At 44.1% G+C, this 16,677-nt stretch overlaps 1 long non-coding RNA gene across 2 annotated transcripts; it reads left to right on the top strand.

Annotated features, from left to right (window-relative positions):
• Window positions 1-26: 26 nt before the first annotated feature.
• Window positions 27-12,981, top strand: LOC142045370 (uncharacterized). Of its 2 annotated transcripts, XR_012654576.1 has the most exons (4): window positions 27-218; window positions 4,580-4,669; window positions 7,665-7,742; window positions 11,420-12,981. It is a non-coding gene; the product is annotated as an uncharacterized LOC142045370 (long non-coding RNA). The 2 variants fall into 2 exon arrangements; XR_012654577.1 differs by lacking the exon at window positions 4,580-4,669.
• Window positions 12,982-16,677: the final 3,696 nt, after the last annotated feature.

The raw sequence follows: 16,677 nt of genomic DNA, 5'->3' as shown, positions 1-16,677 counted from the left end.
AAGTCGCTGCCGGAAAGCCATTGACCCTCGCCGGTCCGTCCGCAGGTGCCGCCCGGGCGGAGAGCGGAGCTCCCGGACCGGGGTTCCGGTCCCCCCCAATCCCCAATGGCGGGTGCCAGGAGGTCCTGCCTTTCTCCCCCCCACCTCCCTCACCACCCCGCAGCGCTGAGGCCGAGGCTTTTCCACCGGGAACGTGGGACTCCAGCCCTTCGTTATGGGTATTGCTTATCCCCCGTCTCCTTCCAGGGTCGCCTCCGGCCGAGCTGCTGGGTGGGGTTTGCTGAAGGGGGCAGGGAGGGCCGGGAAGGGGTAGAGGGGGGAGAAGGGGGTAGGGGGGTGCAGCTTGGCTTCACCAGACACCTGCAGTTGAGGCTAATTTTTACCCTCAGATTCAAGACACGGAAATTTGGCTGTTCCTATGCGGCTGAGCTGGGCGGGCTGTGTCTGTGGGTTGTTTTGGGGGAGCCTTCTGTGATTACCAATTTGAACCCCAAGCAGGGTCTCTGACGAGCTTGGAAGACTTCCCATTTGCAGTGGTCATGATTTTATGTGCACATTGCTGGTGACACTGACCTAAGTTCTGTTCTCTTCTTCGATGTCCCCGCGTGAAAGTTGAAGATGGGCAAACTGCATGTGACAGGACTGTCTGCAATGTGTGACTATGAGGAACAGTGGGTGAATTCCTGTAGAAGGAGAAAAAGAGGCATTTCTGCAGATCCCTTTCAAAGCCGTGATCAGGGGAAATCTGATTTCTCCGTTTTTAAACGAGCTCTGTACAGTGATGCTCACAGACCGCAGCAGTGGTAGGGAAGCATTTCAGCTTGTCGGTGATGAAATGGGGCCTGAATGCGCTACAGGTGCTGGGGCTTTAAATCTCCTAGTTGAGGTAATGGCACTGATAAGGGGCAATAGAGCATTACCGGGCTGTAGCACAACTCTGACCAGGCCTTTGGAAACCGGAGGCCCCAGGTGATCCCAAAAGCCCAGAGTCCCAATGGACTCAGTGGTGTAAGGAGCTTTTTTTGCCCTGAGGAAGGAAAGGGTGCACGGCTTCATCCCAGCACAGGGAGGTTTTCCACCTGTTTGTTATGGTGTGTGTGAGCAGAAGATACATATATAGAGGCAGTTGGAAATACTTTAGCGTTATCCAGAGACAAAGGCAGTTAATCCGAGATGTCTTTTCCTGTGAACAGCAGCAAAATAAAGGATAGCTTTTTATGACAGCTATTTGAAAGACAGTTTTATCATAAGTTTTTATGACAACAGTATTCTGCTCCTCTCTTCTATTAAGGAAAATACACTGAAGCTGGGAATTAATTTCAGTAAGTTTGCCATTAGTAAGGGATCGGTATTTCAAGAAAAAGGAGACAAGAATTCAAGATCTTCCTAAAAAAATCACATTCCAAAAGGTCTGATTGTAATGCACTTTTCTGGCTTTGGGACCAATGCGAAATGAAAGGAAAGAATCGATAATTTTATTTACACAAATGATACTGAAAAACAAAAACCCAAAGAAGGTAATTTATGGCATGGCAACCTTACTGGAAGCCGTTGTCAGTTCAGTCTTCTGAAAATCAGAGCTGGAAAAAGCCTTTTCAGACCATCTTCCCCACCAAAGTGAGGCAGGATGAGCTGTAGCCTAATGCATTCTCCTTCTTCAACAGCAGTTGCCTGAGAGCTCCATCCAAGCTCCTGTGGTCATTTACCTGCTATCTGCTAGCCTTTTTATTTTAACAGGGAATAGTCTGTCACCAGACTGGCACGTGCTGGCAAAGTTGATTGAAACCAAGTGCCCTGCAGTGACTGTATGACTAGCGAGTCATATAGTGAAGGCTTAGGCTGGAGTTGCAATTAGAGAAGGAAATTCATTGAACTAAGGCTTGACTTTGTTGCTTTGATTGGGATTCTCATTTCTTAGGTTAACCTAGTGAAATTAGCAACCAATTCCCCTTTGATTTAAACCTGCTGATTCACACATTGCAGGTTGGATGGAAGTTAGGTGACTGACTTAGGTGGACATGCCTTTGTTCTCAGAAACATTAGAGGGGATTCTCTCCTGAATCTAGGACTTTTGTTTTGGAGATCATACAGGCCCAACTGGTAAATGTTGATATAGTCTTCCAAAACTACGCCTGTTGTTTTTATTAGGAGTCAATGTCTCCTCTTTTCTTTCTCACTGTGTCAGGCCAGAACTGCAAGGGGCTGGAATCCTTTTAGCATTTTAATACTTCCTTGACAAACATCCTGCTGTTCTATCGCTGCCCTCCTGAAGTGTAAGAGCTCGTTTTTGAGGGGAGAAAAACATCTCCAAACTCAAGGAACTATTTGCACTTGTGTTGGGTGACATCTGCTTTACTGCAAGCATCACTGAATGCAGATCTACAGCCTTTTAACCCTATTCTCTAGGGCAACAATTTTGTGCTCTAGTTCTTCCAGGCTCTCATTTGTCACCTTTTTTCAAGGAGTATAAGATGTAGCTTCTCTCTTAAGAAAAGCTTTGGTTGCTTACCCTACGCGCAAAGATATGTGCAGAAATCCCCACAGGGTAACAAAAACCTTCCCCAGGGAAAACATCTTTGAACTAGTTTAACTGAAAGCTCCCAATTTCACAGTGCCTTTGGCTGGAAAATTTAAATGTTCAAAGGGCTGTGGCATGATTAAAGATTTTCTTGTCTCAGCCTCTGATGCAAGAGTGCAGACTCTCCTCCTCCCCTCAGTGCTTGCATAGATTGGGTTTATAGGAGCGATTGAAAACAGACTAGGGCGTTAGAGGAAGAAACAGAGACCTATGGTGGAAAACAGAGAAAGAAGGGCTTCTTGGGGCTTTTCCATTCTTTGTCCCTGCAGCTCTGTGCAGACCAGTCATCTGTGTCCCTTCCAGGCAGTGGACCCGAGAAGATGGTCTTGATTTTTGCACCAGTTATAGTTCTGGTTTGGAACTGGGCTCTGACTCGAGGACATCAAGCTCCTTCCAGAGAACTCTTGCTGGACACCTGGTCACTACTTCTCTCAGCTCTTCTCTCTGGGAGAATTTTGCTCTAGGTTCAGTTCACTGCACTCACAGGTTTTTGCACCACCTGAGTCTGGTTTTTTAAGTTAGTTTCTATGAGGTTTCATTCCAGTTGTTTATAATGACTGTCTTCTCCAGACCCTGCACTGCAGCATTTCCAAGCTCAGTATGAAAACAGTGTAGACTCGGTGAGACTGCATTTCTGATGTATCATCGTGCTGCAAATCCCTGATCTTTGCAGCTAACCCAAAAGCTGGGGAAGAGGGAGCAATATCCTCTCTTCCTGCAGCTAAAGATCCTCAAACAAACACCACAACCATTTTAACTGAGTTGAACGCCTCCAGGGGAGATAGTGATGTTTTGTCACACACAGAAATAGGGACATGGCAAAGCTGAGGTACCATTTCCATTGCTTTAATTGCTGAGTGGACAGCTCAGGCCGGGTGCATAGAAATATCTCCTACCTGCAGCTTCACTGACCTCAGGATATCCAACCCCGTCTTTCCCTGCTGCCTTCCCTCATTGTTTTAGAATGGTAAAAGCAGGTGAGTTCTGAGAGCTGGGCCCCCGAGAGCTGTAATGCAGAGAAGTGTCTAGCTTATCCCTCTTCTGCTTTTTGGTGGGTTAGGAAAGAGTTAAATGACAACAGAGGGAGAGGCTGTGCTATTGTTCAGGCATCCCTGGGTCCAGGGTGGCTGATCTCTATTCCCGGATCTGCCTCTGGCTTCCTGCATGACCTTGGACCGGTCACTTACCTTTTCTTTTCCTTAGCTCCCAGATTATGACATGGAAATCATTCTCTTCCTGTGGTGCCTCGTTCCCTGCGGGTTTCAGGGTGGCTGAGATTCTCTGGTGGGCGATGATGGGAGGAAGAGAACACGTTTCCACTGGAGAAATATTTACACAGAGGGTGGCAATTTTTGGACGTGTTCTTGTTCACTCAGATACAGCGCGGGCTGTGCATATGGTGATATTTGGTTTTTTTAGTAGGCAAACCTGTGGTGAAAGTCAAATTCCATTTGTCGTTGATGCAGCTGCCCGAGAGCAATGCCAGCTGCAGTGATCCTTTTCTTCACTAGATGGTGCTTTTGATCAAAGATTTGAATAAAGGCAGTTGCTTTCTGCACAGAATTTCCTAATTTTTCTTCCCCAGTCTCCATTCCTTCCCCTCTTCTTTCTGTGCTTCAACACTACGGGGGACACTCAGTAATGCTGGATATTGAGCAAGGCTAATCTGGTGGTAATACAGACTCCAAGCCACCCGCACCCACCAGCCAGCTTGTCTTCTGGGCTTTGGTTTTTGAAGCGTGTATCAGTGCTGCTGGGCTGTGGCAGAGAATTGAATTCTTTCCGTGTTTTCTATTCCCATAAGGAAAAGGCTTCAAAGAGCAGGTCCCCTCCCCCTCTCTGCTGGTGAAGGGCATTTAGGGAAGCTGGGAAAAAAAAATCCAGCTCTGACAGATGCATTTATTTAACAAACCACTGCCTTTCCCTACCTTAGCAGAAGATTGGTTGTGTTTTTTTTTTTAAAAAGGGAATTGCTGCTTTTATATCCGTCTTTGTATTCAGGAGATGGTTACCTAGCCAAGGTCATTGCTGCTGCATGCCAGTATCAAGCAGAGAGCCAGCCTCCTCTTCCTTGAAGGAGCACTGATCTCGGTAAGGCTTCCCCAGGTAAAGAACGGGAATAGGCTTGAATCTGCCAATGCAAGGTCCCAAGCCGCTGCTGGGTAGAAAAAGCCACAAGAACAGCCTTCCTTTTTATAAAGGCAGCAGAGGAGATGAATGAAATTGTAATCAAACATTTCCTGTGCAAACACGCACGGGGATCGGGTTATGAGCTCGTACAGTATGAGGCACAGCAGGGTGTGTGGTGGTGCGCTGTCATCATCCGTGACAGCGTGTGCAGGGCAAATGGGGCTGCCTGCCCCCAGCACCCCAACCTGGCACACACACAGACGATAACCGTCCCATGCTGGGCCCCTTCCGAGTCTGACCCGAGGCTCTCGCCCCTCTGGCACTCGTCGGCAGCGATGGTGTTTGTTCACGTTCGTGCGCTCGCAGGGCTACCTGCAGCCCACTGTGCCCGTGCCTTCGTGCCAGGCTGCCTCGCATGCTGCAAACGTGCATCCGGACACTCCCATCGGGGAGGCTGCGAGGTTACATCACGTACAGCTCCCTCCCCATGGAATTTTACAAACGTTAATGAATGGGGCTGGATTGCTGCTATGCCACCAATCAGCCATGCACAGATTTATAGTCTGAGGCCAAGGGAGATTATGCTTCTGCCTCTGGCACTGCACCAGTGGCAGCAATTTCATGTGTGTGCTGACAAGCCCGCAAGGCCGGTGCCCGCAGCAGCCCTGTCCTCACGTGCTGGATGTTACGCTTATGGCAGTGATGTCCCCACAGCAGGGACATGAGCTATGCTAAACTGCAGTGTGACACAAAACTCCTCTCGGGACTGGGAGCTGACAGTGATTTCTTTGTCATTCCCCTGTTGTCATCTTCCCACTGCACATATATTTGTTCATCATCAGTAAGATATTGCTGATGACTAAACCCTGGGTCTGCATCACAGAGAAACTGTTTGAAGGAGCAGCCCAGAACTGCAGGGTTCAAACTCGTAGAAGATTGAGAAGTGGGGACAGTGCATTTCCTCACATCTATTAGATCTGGAGAGCAAGCCACTCTCCCAGTCCCTCCTGGCTAAGAGAATTGCATCACTGGTGCGTGTAGATTTTTTTTTTTCCTGAAATGTGTTTGTTTTATTGTTTTCCTCCGATGGAATTTGCCAGCATGTCCCAAATTATGTGGTTCTGAAATTTAAAAGCAACATACCTGTGTGGGGGAGAGAATGAGTGGTTTTCACTTTGCAATCTGGCTCTTCCCTCCCTCCTCCCTTTTCCCCACATCCCCATGTGTTGTGGAGCCAGCTGCTCCCGGAATAGTTTGGGAATGAAATGTCACCGTTTGAAACTGGTGAGTCACACTTTTTGAAAGGGGGGGGGAACAGGGGGGGAGAATATGAAATCTTGTGGTGTGGCAGAGCGTCTCCTGGTGAGTACAGAGAGATTTTTAAAACCACAGACTCCCTGTTGATGGAATTGAGGGGCTTTGAATAAAGGCTGCTGGGTGTGTCCATGTCGCTTTTTGCAGGAGGATCCCAAAACCCTCTGCAAACTTTAATTGTCTTCCTTAACATGCCCACTGCAGCTGGATCCTAGTGCCCCCTCCAGCAGGACTAGGTTGTATCTGTCTGACAACACACCTACAGTGACTCTCTTAATTAAGTCTCCCCGCACTGCTGTGAGGTATGTAATTACAGTGAGACCTGACTTAAGCAACCACTCAAGGGACTAACAAAAAAAAATTCTTTACCAGAGCAGGGAGGAACGGAATTCTACTGAATACATTTGGGGGGAAGTTTGTTAAACAAAGGGGGTTAATTATTCTCGTTTCTTCTCAGTGTATCCCAGTATTAGGATGATGCCTTTAATATAATGTGTGTTAACATAATCAGGGGTTTTTTTCTTTTTAGAAGGATACTTGAGATCTTTTGTCTTTTAACAGAGATTGCTATAAAAAATGTGTCAGCGCAAATGGTGGCAATGGTCTTGCGAAATGAACTATTGTTTATCAGAAGCTGAGTAGTTGTCCCTCCCTGCCCAACCCCTGTCCAGTGGTAAAAATATTTAGTCAAAGGGCAACATTCTGGATTCCTGCTCCAGGGTATTATAACCACTCATTTTCATGACTCTACATAGCAGCTCTGCCTAGTAGGTACTAGGAATTGTGTATCTTGAACTAAAGTACCACAGTAGTTGCGATACCAATGGTGTCTCCCAGAGAGCTCTGGCAGTTCCAGGCGGACTGATTTTCGATGTCGCTGCCCCAGCCTGCTGTCAGAGGTCTCTATCCAGTACTCGAGGTGGCAGGCCAGACCGTGCGTCACCATTCTCAGCCCAGTGTATTAATATAAACTGCCAACTATTTCAGGTTGCATTACTACTCCATGCGCTGAACTGTGGTGGCCATGGAGAAGATATGCCACCCATTTTGCAGCCTCTGCTTCAACAGTAATGATCTCCAGCTGAAGGACAGGAAGAAGCTGGAAATAGTAATATCATAAATAGTCCCACTATGGGCTGGCAGCCCTCCCCTCGAGTCCCACCTTCAGTGGCATTCCAAATACATGCTGTGAGTAAAACTCCCAAATTGCAAGCCAAACTATGCAGCTAACTTGGTGGGGATTTTGCAAGCACAAGCCCTAGGGGGGGTTGATGCCATCTCTGTCTATTATATTTGGAAGACTGAGCTAGTAGCAAGATTTTATGAAGTGTGCTTTTATATCTCAAATTTTAGACAGTGTTTACTAGAAACCCACATATTCTGTCGTCACAGGATTTGACAAAAATAATCTCTGGCTGCAGAAATTTGCTGCAGAGTCTAAGATTTTGTTTAAGACAAAATAAAATAAACCCTGTACTTCACGGCCTCAGAGACAACCTTGAGAAGTCAAATCTGGGTGCCATTCCACATGCCTTTTTCTCAGCAGCAAAGCCTGCCTATCTGCCCCACTCTTTTCTCTTTTTTTTTTTTCCCCCTTTTTTCTTTAACTCAGACTGTTTCAGTGATTTGGCTTGCACTGCAGGTCTGCAAAGAGTTGAACCAGCAACACTGCAGGAGCTGTAAGTTGCAGCAGCGACGCAGGAGTGAGCCAAGGAACCAGGTAAGAAAAGGGTACCCCCACAGGTCCCTGCTATGCCATCAAGTTTGAACTTTCAGATATTCCGAACCAGTAACTCTAAGAGATGTGAATGCCAGTGGACCGTCAGTTCTGAAGCATAATGACAGTATTTTTGCTCTTGATACTGTCGTCTTAGCCTCTGTTTCTTCTAGGATAGGTGTCTGCCTGGCGTGTTTACCTCCTCAGATCCCTAATGGGGATTTCCTTTAGCTTGCAGTTTCCTGCGGATAACTCCCAAGATAATGCTGGGCATGATCAGTACAAATACTCCCTATTGACAAGTAGCTTATTTCTTAGAATGAGGTTAGTGTGATTTCAAATTGAGTAACAAAAGATGAATTTACTGAGTATACAACTTATTGAAGTACTGAATTCAGTAAGCATTTGAAATTTCAAAGATAGGTGATGATTTCTTTAAAACTTAATGGATTTTTGCCCAATCAAAGGATTTTGCCTCATCAGCTACAGTGGGATTTCCCAGGGTGCCTGAGACCACACATCCGCAGCCTCTTAGACCTTGGCAAAATTGATACATAATGTGTGGAAGTCTTCCTAACATGAACAAGCATTTCAGTTCATTCTGAAAGGCCAAGGTTACTACTGATTTGTTTGGGGGGGAAGAAAGGACAACCAAAATGACGTTGGACATTCATTAGCGAAGCATTGTCAGAACACAATAGAAGAACAGACAAAAGCCAGTCCAGATTCTGTGGTATTTCCTAAAGGGCTCCCTCTGGCACATGGCTGTTCCCTGCCAACCTTTTGTATTGTTTTTGATAATGAATAGAAGCTGAACAGATGATTGTTGCATTGTCCACTAAGTGATTCATTTACATTAAATAGTGCTCCAAAAGTAGGCTTTGAGTGGACTTTTTTAGTCACTTCAGTTATTTATTTGTACAGTTTAATTACTGTCTTTTAACTCTCCACTGTACATAATTATTTCCTGATTGCTTCAGCTAAATTAGAGGGGGTGTAACTCCTCTGAAGTCAGTGGTCCAACAAGCCCTGACATAAGAAGGAGCATCTCTGCATTTTTAAAGGTGCTTAATTTTGAATGGCCACCTCTAGAAAACTGCGCCTGATTTGGGAAGGTACTGAGGCTCTTAACCATCTGCAGGTCCCTAGTGTCCTTGGTCCCCATCTCTGAGAATTGGGCTATGAAGCACAAACTTTGCTGCAGAAGCCATCACAGTTCCATTGATGTCCTCATTAATCTCTCAACTCCTGCTGCATGTCTGCACCAAGGTTTCTTTATTAACTCAGGGCTTCCATTACAATTTCTGGCTTTTCTTACAGAGGTCAAAAGTTTTGTTTTGTTTTGTTTCGTTTTGTTTCGCAGGGTGTGACAGATGTTACGTGCTTGAGGGCATATTGACAGTACTGCAGTTAGAAGAATTTCAGTGTAAGAAGCTATTTAGACCCAAATCCACATCCAGAACTGCAGATCCACTAATCTGGATGTACTAATGGGTGGGAGAGAATGACACATACTGAAGGGCTTTTTGATGGTTGAAGAATCTAAGGAAATCCACACTCTAGGCCTTTCCATCTCCATTTCCATCTTTCCAGCTTGTCTGAGAAGTTGCATGACTTTGCATTTGTTGAATAGCTGTAGTTACATCTCAAAAGCCCTGGTTTCCTAGTTATTTTCTGTTCACCATTCGATGTACCACAAAGAGAGGTTCAGTGTGGGCTTTTGCTTCTGCCTGTGTGGAAAAAATTGAGTCCAGGGGAAGGCAGCAAAATAGTGATGCAGAGAAGAGAAGGGAACAGTCCTAACAGTGTTGAGTTGTTCATGTAATATGGCCTAGGTTTAAATCTCGCAGGGCAGAGCAAACCAGCCTTTGCAGTTGTTTCTGACATTTTCTCAGTCCCTTCTCCATCCACTTAGGAAAACTGAAATCCCCAGTCCTGTGCCTAGATGTAAAAGAAAGAAGTTTGTTTTGAAGAGTTTATATACCTGTACCTGCCAATATGAGGCAGGAAAAAGACTGACTTTTTTGCAAGCAGTCTCCTATCAACTCATAAGCCAAACGAACAGGGAGGACAAGTACGCTCCAGTACCACTGTAGCCTTTCAACTGTGAAAGACATTGCACTACAGCTCTTTGCCATTCTCTACTGCTCTAGGTATGGAACCTGGGCAGAAGCTGCTGCGTGGCTACCTAAGGTTTAGCCTTCTGTGTGTGTTACATTTCTGTTACCCTGTTTCATAAACTGCCTTTGCCTGGTCTGTGATTAAAGCAAACTATCCATCCCTGATGATCTCCCTCAGCTTTAGCCCTCTTTTGGGTTATACGGCATCTTCACAAATCCAGATAAAACTCAGCAGACACACAAATAAAACCAGGCCTCCCTCTGCATAAAACCATGAAGTATTGCTAGGGTTTTCCCCACTGTCTTCCACTTTAACCCTCCAGCATTGCTCTCCTTGTATTCTTGTTCTCCCAGGAGTCCACATTGCTCTGTGTTTAGTGGCAGGCGATGAAATCAAACCGTGCATTAGCAGCTCCATAATAGCTTTCTTAGTGGAACCCAGCTTCCTTCATTAATCCAGAAAATGAGAGTTGTTTTCGTACATTTGAGAAGCTAATTATTTAAGTGCTGGGAATTAAGGCTCATCAGATACTGGAGACTGATTTTGGTTTTGCTTCCCAGGGGATGGAACAAAATGGAGTAAGCTGGTTTTGCACAGGTGTGCAGTATGGTAACTCACCAGTACTTGGAGCAGGGAGCAACCGTGTGCAGATCCTTGTCTACCTTAAGCATAAAAGCCCCTCTCTTTGTACATCCCTTTTCTTCCAGATGTCATCTGATGATTCTTCCCATTCAAATAGATTTATTAAGTCATCACTGATCAAATAAATCTATAGCTTTATTTTCTTCTGCCATGGAAAGATGTACCCCACTTGTGGTGTGGTTGACCTAGCCTGAATGTTTTGCAATAAAACAATAATGCCTTGTCTCAGCTGGGTTTTAGAGAGGGAAACCAGCTCACGTCAGTTGTCCTTCTATAATCAGCTATCCTTCAGCCTTACCTTTGATCACCATAGTCAGAGAGCTGTTTACATAGAACAGCTGCTACCTAACCTAACAAGGGACCTTCCAGTGGCTTGGGAAACAGAAGATGAATTGGGTGAAAACCCCCCTCGTTGGTGGGAAACCACAGATGAGGACGGATCTGTTGTTATAAACAAAGTTTTTACAATGGAATGACTTTCAACAGTAGATGGGTGCTTTTGACATTATTCCCAGAAAATGATAGAGAATCTGTTGACGCTATTGCCAATAACTATATGCTAAAGAATGGGGATTTGGTTCCGATGGTGTCACTGGACAGATCCAGTCTTCATTACAAGCAGCTTGCCAAGAACAAATTTTTCATTTTTATTGTGATAGCCAATGCCCTGTGTTGTCTTCAGAGACTAAGGGAGTGAACTTTTCTGTGTGTTCAGTTGAAGCCAGATGTTAAAGTATTGTCTGGATATAATTGACTTGACAAATACCAGGAGTGACATTTTAGCTCCATTTGAATCAGTGGCAAAACTCCTGTTGAGTTCAGCTGGGGCCAAGATTTCAGCCTATGACAGTGCTGATGGGAAATCTAACAAATAAATAATCTTCAGAAAAATAAGTGCAGTCATTCTGTTTTTCTAGGACTCTTTTCAACCTATGGGACATGAATCCTTGGAATTCTGTGCACTACTTTGAAGAAGTCTGCAAAAGATCACAAAGACAAGGAAGCTTATTGTCAGTAGATTTAAATGAGCTATACAGGGGTCCACAATTCCAAGGGAAAACTTCAGGAGCTGATTACAAAGTTCTAAGTCAGCTCGATCCATTGAAATCCACCTATCTTTGCACTCCTTGGACTAACAAGCATCCTTCTGGCAGGAAGGTTCTGTGCAGCTGAACTAACCCTTTGTCATTGAGTATTGTGGACTCAAGAAGCTGCTCTGTCCCCTATGCTAGGACTGAGCCACGTGGAAACCTCTGATCTGGCACCTATCAGGTGCTCTTACCAATGGATTGGGCTGAAAACAAAAACTTTTAGAGAAGCTGGTGTAGCTGGCATTATACAACCAATTCAGTTTTGTAGCAAGGTCAATACTTTGTCCCCAAGATAAATGAGCAGGTACACAGTGTTCTCCCTACAGACTGTGAGGTGTCTGAAGTATTTCAGATGAACTTTACTGGGAACTAAAGGCAATCAGCTTCAGGCAGAATCGTGCAACAGATTCTACCTATATCTCCAGAGCTTTAAGCCCAGCAGTCAGACATACAACCTAATGTGCTTTAAAGGCTTTGGATTAAGTAATGGTAGTACTACTGGGATGAAGGTTCATAATGCTTAGATGAAAAAAGGCTTGCGCTAGGAAATAAAAATCACTGAAGATTTAAAAATAGAATAATTTTAAAATTTTTAAAGTGTTCTGTTTAGGATTTCAGAAATTTTTCTGTGTGGGTTTTGGTAAGCAGAGTTGTTTTGTAAGTTCTTTCCTGTTAGATTGTGGGAGAATTTGTCTTTTTTAGGGTGCCTGAAAAGCAGGAGAGGTACTGAGGAATCTTCATGTGGCTCCTGAATAGCCACCTTCAAATCCACTTTTGGAGCCAGGGTCTTCAGCCTCTTCTAAGATCAAACTTAAGACAGCTTCACTTGTAATCCAAGTTTATGTGAGGAATCCTAGCTAAATCGTTGATGTTGCTTATACATCTGATCAAAGGGAAAGGTTCGTGTTTACCTGAGAACTCTATTGGACATTTTAACATGTATTATGTGGAAAAGCATGCCGAAGTGATGAAGTAACAATTGATTCATGGCTATCTAGCAGAGTCTAGAAGTGCCACCTTGGGATGACATGGATCGAAGATACAGTTACTTTGCTTTTCCATGTGAAGAATGCTGCTTCTTCCCAGCTGAGCTATTGTGTAACGTAGATGACTCTCTGGAGGAAGAGTTTGCTGCACATTTGCACTATGTTTTAGCTACTATCAACATTTATATTCCGTTGGCATTTGAGGGTAAGCACTAATTAGCATAATCATCAATGCTTTAAAATTAAAAATTCCTCCAAGAGACACAGGAGGGATTGAAACTGTTTCCTTCCCCCAGAGGCAAATCCTTTCCCAAGCTATCTGCTGCACCAAAAGGTTTTATTCTAGAAACATTCCCAAGCTATGCCCAAGAGTAAATTAAACTACAGCAAACTTGTAAACTCTCGAGTGTGTGTGTGTGTGTGTGTGTGTGTGTGTAGCAAGCAGGCCCTGATTTGACAATTACTACATGACAAAATGTTGTCACTATTTTCCACTCCTATTTTGTTTTGACTGCTGCTCTGTGCTGCTGTGTCACCTTTGCTGTGTGGGCTGGAACAATCAAGAAGTGTTTGTGGAGTCTGAAGTTTTTACACTACACAGGAAACATTCTGGTGTCTTCACAAGCTAGGAAGCAAAGGGTTTAACGACATTGCCCTCTTCTAGAGCTTGCCTCAAGCTCCTCAAGTCAGGAGCTGGCCTAAAAAAATCTCAAGAGCCATTCTTTTCCACACTATTTTAGAGTGGATTTTTACTCTGGTTCCAAAATGATTCACTGACAACAAAAACCTCAGACTGGGTTTCCGGCTTAAAGAGACTCCTCTTTATGGAGAATAAGGTCCCAGCAAAACCTTGGGGGAACTTCAAGTTCGAAAGGTAACGTCCATACCTTGGAAATGTCGCCTAAGAGTCGATCTTTAAATTTCTACATTCCTGCCTTTGGGAGGTGACAATGGGCCTTGGCTCCCATTAATAGCAGGTGTGGTCAAAGACGGGTGTCCTAGGTGTGGGTTTGTTGTGTCTCAAAGAATCCTCACATCCTCAGCAGGTCTTCAAGTGGTGGGCCATGAAACCTCAGGGAGCAGGAATAGTTAAATGTTGTAATTGTTCTTGAACTGGCCAGAGGGAAAAATTAGTGGTTTTCCAAAGGAAATATTTCTTTCAGAGGGAAACACTAACAAATGCAGGTGTTTCTTAAAAGAAAACAATTGTGTTTACAAACTCACAATTGTTATTTCTGCATAAGACAAACACCACCAAACCCTACACTGAGTAAAGATGGGGACTCTGCAAGAAAGAGTGGCACAGAAATCTCCATGAAAATTTCAGAATCTGCAGGACATTGAACATATGTATTGTTTTCTTGGTATCCTATTTTTTCAGAGAGACGGACTTAAACTTCATTGGCAGAAATTCTATCTTTTATCTTTATCTCCTGTTTTGATGTGGTAGCCATGGAGAAAAGCCCAAGATTAGTAACAGTAGGTTGTTGCAGAATAAGAATAACTCTCTACTTGGATTTAGACTGTAGTAATACCCGGGGTTTTGTTTAACTGGAAGTACTCAGATTGCATAGAATAAATACTAGGTGCTGTTAGGACATTAATCACCCATCCCATTCACTTCTATCCACCTTGAACTAAACGCTGGTAATCTGTCTTTTCTGAGGGATGTTTAGGTGGCTTCCACAGGGTAGGGGTAGTAGGCTCTCTGTGCCTACAACTTTTGGAAACAATGGTTAGTCCTCTTGAAGGTCAATGTGTTTATGCTTTTGCCCTGCTACAGACATCAGGGCACCCAGACCCTTGGAATTTGGTTCCGTTTGGGTAATAATGAATGAAATGGGCCATATTCTGAAGCTGAGATGCCTCAGGCTCCACAAGAAAGCCAAATTAAAAAATACTACTTTAACGGCAGTGTCTAGCAATGAGTTTCGAGATTCCCTCTGGAAGCCCACAGTGAGAAACTTCAGAGAAAGGAAGGGGGTGGTGAATCTTTTCTCTGAGAACCTAGGAAGAGACAGAATGCCTTTGCCAGTGGCATGGGCTAAGAAAGCAGGACAATGGTAGGAACAAAGACACCACACCTTGCTCTTGTTTGCTACTGGCAAAGCAGGCTATGGGTGGGATTAGTAAATGTTTGACCATAAAGTTTTAGTTTCCCTAATTCAGCTGATATCCATGCTGTCTGGTATGTTACTTGATTTGCCTCTCCTCAGCACATAGCTTCAAGCACGTTTTGCAACTTTTCTTTAGAAAACTATTTTGCATTTTACAGCAACATACAAACCAGAGCTCTTGCAGCATATTTAGGAAGAAAGGAATTTACACTGCTTTTGCTGGGATGACATTCTAGGATGACAGAGACACATAGTGACACATAGAGATAATACCACATATTGTTAAGTTCTACCAGTCAATGTGCTTCTACAACGTAAATCTTGTTTCCAAATGATCACAGCTTATGTCCTGTTTTGATTCATGGTGGTGGAAACTAGGTGCGGATGACTGGCTAATTTTAAGGCTACAGAGAAAAGGCAGATTGTCAGAGACCAGGATCTGCTTGAAGACTGGCTTCTGAATTAAAACTAATTGGTAGCTTCCTTTGATGGCCCTTTTGCATCTGGATGAGAAAGATCCAAGAGAACTCATTTTTCTTACTTATTTCCCTCCTTCATTTTAGCAGGTGATGTCAGGATGCCATCATGACTTCTGTAGGTTTTTTTTTTTAAGAAGATAAAATAGTTGTTTGATTAGTAAATGTAAAAGATCTGTATTTTCTGCTGGTTTTTCATTGCTAAAGATCTGGTAGATCTTAAGATCAAGGTTATTAAAAACAGCTTATGACATTTCTTAGGTCAGACACTCTTTTGAATATGTCTACTGTAGGTTTGGTGTTAAAATCAGAGTGATATTAAAAAGCATGTCTGATCATGGCACGTAAGAATTTTCTTGGGTATTGTCTTGTGAAGAAATGACAAGCGTGCAGCATTTAGAGTACAATTCTTTTACAACTGAAGTCAATAAGGAATATTAACACTTAGTGGAAGTAGAAAAGGATCATCTTAACACCGGGAGTACCTTCTCACATCTGAAAAGGCTTCACTTTAGCTCAGTTATTACTATTTATTACAATACCTCATAAACCCCCCTCCAATCCTCCCTGGACAAATGCAAAAAAAAAAAAAGTCCCTGCTCCAAACAGCTTAGGAGCTAGAACAATTAAGAGGGAGATTTTGAGAGCAGAAGAGTTCAGGGAAACAACCTACTAATCATCAGGTAGACGTTGGTATTGATACATAAGTAGTTTAGTGAGCCTCGGCTTCTTTGTGCACATTGCAAGCAAAGCGTTCTAACGAGGGGTTCAAAGGAAGGAAAGAGGAAGCCACACAGGTATCACCAGGGAGCTTGTCACAAGCATGGGAGAAAATATAGCTTAATTGGTTCATACTCTTTCTTATGTTTATAAAAGAGCCATTTAGACTGCAGGGAACGCCTGTCTTAGTAAGACATCCAGCCGTTCCTTGATGTGGGAAATGCTCAACACCGGGGTCATTAAACTGTACTCATTAGCATCAGGAAGGTGTCACATGTGTGCTGGGATCTTCTCACACAGAAAGGACGAGGGCTTCGAAGTCCTGTTACAGCTGGTAGTCTTTCTGATGCATTGGGGTGAGTAGGTGGTGTCAGAGCTGCACCACTCAAGTGACTGTGGTTGGAAGCGTTACGCTGCAGAGTCATGGGTAAAGATGTCTCTGAGGGTGTCGGCTTAACACGTGAGAAGTATGTGCAGCACCAGTTCTTGTTACCTTTTCAAGACGAGGTATAGGTTGCATGCTCGCTATGATGATTTAATAGGTCTAATGATTATGGAGGGTCAAAAAGAGGGTGTAGCTTCACTCCAGGTTTTGCACATAATCTTCTGAAACATTCAGTGCAACTAGCAACCTCTACCAGCTTGTGTACACAGCAGGATAATTGGGCCCTTTCCTGTCTCTTGGCATCTTTTTTTTCTCCTGTGGGGCAATTCTGGTTTTATTGCTGGAGCCGTAATCCCCAAACTGCATGGAGGAGGCATTTCAGAGAGAGGCTAACAAGCAG

Source organism: Buteo buteo, chromosome 27 (genome assembly GCF_964188355.1).
Source record: "Buteo buteo chromosome 27, bButBut1.hap1.1, whole genome shotgun sequence".
In the NCBI taxonomy this organism is placed as follows: domain Eukaryota; kingdom Metazoa; phylum Chordata; class Aves; order Accipitriformes; family Accipitridae; genus Buteo; species Buteo buteo.
Note: the sequence above shows the minus strand (reverse complement) of the source record. Positions and strands in the feature narration are given on the sequence as shown.